The sequence below is a fragment of the Saccostrea cucullata genome, unplaced genomic scaffold, assembly GCF_032062105.1.
Source record: "Saccostrea cucullata isolate Sc308-1 unplaced genomic scaffold, CSIRO_AGI_Scuc_v1 ctg9521, whole genome shotgun sequence".
Taxonomy (NCBI): domain Eukaryota; kingdom Metazoa; phylum Mollusca; class Bivalvia; order Ostreida; family Ostreidae; genus Saccostrea; species Saccostrea cuccullata.
Window position 1 is genome coordinate 1 of NW_026931336.1, and position 5,923 is coordinate 5,923.

Here is a 5,923-nt window from a genome sequence, read left to right on the forward strand (position 1 = left end):
AGAATGGTTTGTTTGCTTTCTATATAATGATCTATATGAGTTTCTGTAAGGCTCAATAAAGATTTAAAGTAGCTGAAAATCTCAGTTTTTTAAAACTTTACGACCGTTACCATGGCAACCAAGTCACATACATGTAGCAACGAAAATTTATTTGATATATGTTTCTGGAGGCAAGTACTAATAATTGGTGAAGTTTCATCGAAATCGGTGACCATGTATGGCAACAGAGTTTAAGTGGTTACAGAAAATGGCTCTTAATGCGTCCTAATCGAATGTTTACAAGAAATTGAATTTTAGTTTTATATTGTAACAAATATTTTTTTTTACGTCTTCCTTTTCTCCACTTTATAAAAAGATGTTTGTTAAACATTTTGTAATTCCAGTGAACCTATTTTCAAGTTTATTATGAGATCTCGCTCTTTTTCGAAACAGATAGGCAAACATGAATCACTTCCTTGTCGGATTATTTTGTCTATTTGTAAAGAACTATAGTTTTAAAGTTTTAAAACTTAAAGTTTTAGTTGTCAATAAGTTATTCCTAGATTTGCTCAATGTTGTGACTAACTTTTTCTGATCATAATTTTGGACTATATTTAGTCGACAATTAGCATATTGTTCAATTTTTTTTTACCTCGATTGTATGAAGTCCATGTGATGAATGAATGTCCATCTGTTCCTGGGAACTTGTTTTATACAGGTAACAGGTATGTCCAGATCTTACTGATAAAACATGCTGCAATGACATGTTTTAAAAAGGCCATAAAAATTTGTCCTAAATAAGCAAACTTTACTTTACAAATAATTCAAACATCAGACTACCTGCAAGGACAAACTACTGATGTTGTGAAGGAAAAGTATTCACTACAAGTTCACTGGTATCTGATAATCTTGAATTAAGTCTGCCCACTAGAAGTGATGAGAATTCGTACCGTGTGGTAGTCGTAGTAGAATGAGAATTTTTCTCCCACTGACGCCTCGTGAGTGGGGCCTGTTCCGTGGGAATGTGGGTGATGGGCATGCGTGGACTGATGTGGGCGTTTCGTGGTTGTAGCAGCCATAGTCTTTTAAGAAATATTTCTGTGTTATTAAATTAATTACTGTCGCCCAGTATAAAAAGGCGTCACTCCTTTGAGTCTGTAAGAGACACAGGCTCAAGGAGTTCATTAATCGGGTTGCCCCATCGGATAATCCTCAGGGATATTAAACATATTTCATATGTACATTCTTCAGATTCCCAGTTTTGGTATAAAACCAATACATCATACACCAAATTGAAAGAATGTAAGGTTTCTTTTACAGATATATTGGATAATTCCTTTTCCGATCCCATGTCTTCTGTTTCAAAATGATCTGTGAAAAACTGTAAAATCTGTGACATTTTGATACATGTAACTAACACTTCTTTCACCAGTAATCTGACTGGGAAGAGCTTCTATACCAAAACTTGGGAAAATCTTAACTGCAAATCTTGTAATGTTGTCTACGGAATAGAATGTAATCTGTGTGGACTCGTTTATGTCGGTGAAACCAAGGGATGGCTAAACAAAAGAATATCAGGTCGATTTCAAATAAATCATGGTAGTCAGCAGCTTTTATACAAACATTTTAATTCACCTGATCATTCTATTTTAGCAATGAAAGTTAGAATTCTCGAAAAGATTTATCACCACACAAATAGTCCGTCGCTGAGTAAACCTTTCCGTAGACAACGAGAAGAAATTCGGATTATAAAACTAGGGACAGCCTTTCCCTATGGATGTAATGACAGTGTCGATAGTGTTGGAAATCTTTCAAGTCCGCAGTGTAATAATGTAAATGTGATGGAATTTTTTAACCATACTCAGAGACGTAAGCGTAGTCATGGGCATCGTTCGTACTATAAGCCTGCAATACACGACGTCTCTTTTGATTCATTACTACCTTATATATGTAAATCAACAGTTAGGTCTACATCATATTTGCACCAAACTTTACTCTGTCCCTTTGAAACTTAAATAGTCTTCTTGAAAAGGCCAAGGAACATCCAATTTTAGATTCCTTGTCACCTGAATATAGACTCGGATCTGTGATTATGGATATTGCATATCATAGGCTCTTTAAACCCACACGCTTCACGGAAGAAAATGCAGCTAAAACAATTCGTCTTTTCCTTAAACTTCAATATGCCAATAAAGGAATTGATGCGGTTAATATAAGAAATATTCTTAATCACAAAAAGGTCCAGTCTTGTATTCCACCATTTTTCAAGTTAAAGATTACACCTAGTATATCCTACAAATATACATCGACCATTACTTCCAAACTTTTCAATTACAAAAACACTTTACATGTCCTGGATACTGACTATAGAAACATAATCCTCCTTCGTGTTCATGTTCTTCTTCGCCCTATAACTGTAGTTCTGCTGGTGACGTAAATATAGTTCGAAATTAGGATCTTAGATCACTTAATTTAAAAGATCCTAAATAAAGGGAACCCCGATCCTTCAACTGGCGTCGGAATTTCATAAATATTATGGATTCTGTGGAAAATTACGCCAGACGATGGGCAAGATAAGAAAAAGAAGACATTGACACCTTGTCAGAATGGATCAAATGTATCAGATCCATGTTAATGTCCCGTATTCAAAGATGAGGGGCAATATGAAAACCATATATCCTTCTGTGTTCAATAAACCAGAAGTGAAAAAGGAGTTAGATAGATTACACGATCAGTACGTACTGGTTCCTGCCGACAAAGCAGGTAACAACATTGTCTTCGTTTGTAAGGCACACTATATAAATTGCATTCTAGAAGAACTTGGATTTAATTCTATATATTCATACTTCCCTTTCTAAGGAAGAAATTCTTCAAAATCACCTGTCAGTATTGAATACTTTTAATATTCCATAGAGCCAAAATGAATTTGAACTACCTTATATATATACATGTATTGGATTCCAAAACTTCATAAGAATCCTTACAAACAAAGGTACATTGCAGGTTCCAGTAAATGTTCAACCAAGCCTCTTTCGTTACCCCTCACTAAGATATTTACAATAGTGAAGGAAACATTTCAAGAGTACTGTGCAACTATATATTCAAGAAGTGGTGTGAATTAGATGTGGATACTAAAAAATTCTTAAGAACTTTTTGACACTTTGAAATCACAAGACTTTACAAAAATTAACAGCTTAAAATCTTCCGACTTTTCAACTTTAGAAACAACACTTCCCCAAGACAAATTAAAATCCAAGCTTTTTGATAGCATTGACAGCTGCCTTTTCAATAAAAACGAAACTCGTAAATTTACTTACCTCTTCAATGGTCATTTGCAAAATTATTTTGCTAAAAAAACATTCTGATTACACACACAAGTACTCTGAAGTTGACATCAAAAAGATGCTTGAGTTTCTGATTGACAAAATCTATGTTGTTTTTGGAGACCAGGCATTCCAACAGTCTATTGGAATTCCCATGGGTACAAATTTCGCTCCGTTATTAGCAAACTTATTTTTATATTCATATGAAGCAGAATTTATGCAAAATCTTATGCGTGAAAATAGGAAAACACTTGCTGTGGCCTTCAATTCGACATTAAGTTATATCAACGACAATTTGTCAATTAATAATGGTAATTTCCATTACTACGTCGATACGATATATCCTAGTGAGCTTGAGATAAAAGATACCACAGAGTCCGACACTTCTGTTTCATACTTGGATATTTTACTTGAAAAAGACACTAATGGTAATCTAACAACCAAGCAATATGATAAACGTGATGACTTTGACTTTTCTATCGTCAACTTCCTTTACTTATGCAGCAATATACCTTCATCACCTGCATACGGAGTATATATATCTCAGTTGATTCGATACACAAGAGCATGCTCTACGTATGAACAATTTTTAAAACGAGGTAAATTATTGACAAGTACTAGTAAGTTGACGAAACAAGAATATCAACAGTTTCGTTTAAAGTCATCAGTTCGTAAGTTCTATGGCCGATACAATGACCTTGTCAGCAGAAACAATTTATCATTGAGTTAAATGCTGACTGACGTTTTTCATACCAATTGTTAGTCTTTTATTTATACACTGAATTGACGAGGGATTTTTTCCGTCATTTCCTGATCATGACAAGGAGCACACGGCGGGTATGACCGGTCGGCAGGGGATACTCACTCCTCACATGGTACCTGATCCCACCTCTGATGTTTTGGGGGTCCGTGTTTGCTCTGCTTTAATTTTTTATTGTTTTATGGACTTAAAGATTGAATATTGTTCGTTATCTCCATATCCTTCTTTAAAAGAAGATCTTATACCGGGTATTTTTTGATACTTGCAAATTGTTGGTTTTATGAGAGATAACTTTAGAAAACCTTCTTTGAATTCTTTTTTCACATTACACTACATTTATTTAAATTCTTGATTTTTTTTAATCAAAACATCTAGGTACGTGTTTTAATCCTTTTTCGAATATAGTTTTTAGCTGAAAAAAAAGTGGGGATCTTACAAGGCATGCACAGTCGTTCAATCACTATTCAAAATTTTTTGAAACAAATAAAACCAACAAAAAAAGCACACAAAGGTTTAAATTGTCTAATTTATCAAAATTAATACTAGTATTTATGCAATAAAGAAAAAAAAAAATCGTGGGCTACATATAATTCTTTACAGAAATTCTTTCTAATATTATCTGCATTTTTTTACCCCTAAAACTAAGAATTTATGTTCATTAACTGCCCCTGATTTAGTATTTAGCCATTTCTAAAAATGTTTCAGTAGTATTTTTTAAATTTACTCACCACATAAACGCAACATAAAAATAGAACGATTCTCGGCATTTTTTATTCTTCTTATGCTAGGTCTCTGGAGAAATGTGAATCGTGAAGGTACAATTCTCCTTTTATATTAATTGGCTTAGACTTATCACATATTTCTTATCCTGACAGTCAATAAGTGCTCACCTAAAAGTGCTCACGGAATACTATTTATGTTCTAAATATGTCCTTTCAAACTAGAATAGTGTCCTAAAGCGAACTATTTCCCAAGCAGAAGCAATATCGAAGCAAATTAAGACTTGAAAAAGAAGAGAAGACTGTTTGGAATTGCTTAAGAAATAAATAATTTGATTTGATACCTTCTCTTATACCAAATGTTTTTAAAAAATCTTCTATAATAGATATAAAAAAATATCTGATAAAAGAGATTTAACTGTCGTTTTATCTAACACCGTTTTAGAAATTTCAAACGATCTTTAAGTCCACTTTATATGAAAAATAAACGTTTATCAACACGAAATTAAATGACTAATCAGAATACAACGTACAAGGAACTCTGTAAAGATTTTTCTCATATAGTTAATATCAAAGCACTGTAAAATTGTTTGTAATGGAAAATTTTCGATGCAGCGGTCCAGGAATACAGTAAACTTGTAGGACATGCTAGATGTAAACTTAAAATACCGTATAAGCAGAATGTTTAGCGAGTATTAATTCTGGCATTTTCAGGGAAGATGTTGAGATCGCTAAAAATTAATATCGCTAAAAATTAATTTATTTTTATTTTTACTCTGATTTCTAAAAGCTTCTTTAGTGAACATTTTAAAATCGCTAAAATTGCATTTCCCTTGGAAAATAAAACACCTATTTTTTAATGACAAATCGCTAAATTTGCGTCTTTTTAAAATTTCCATTTATACGGGTATGTAGGAATAAAATAGTCATTTATACATAATTAGTCGTATTTACAAAAAAAAGTTCCACACAATCTTATCTTTAATTTGGTTTAAATGCATTTTTTATCTCTGTTCAGGTTTTGCATCCCGTTAGTACACTTTATTTATATTTGCATTAAAATTTGATCAACGAAAGGTACATTAAGTATGTGAAAGTTCATAGCGAAGGTAAATAATACGTACTGTATTCCGTGAGTACTT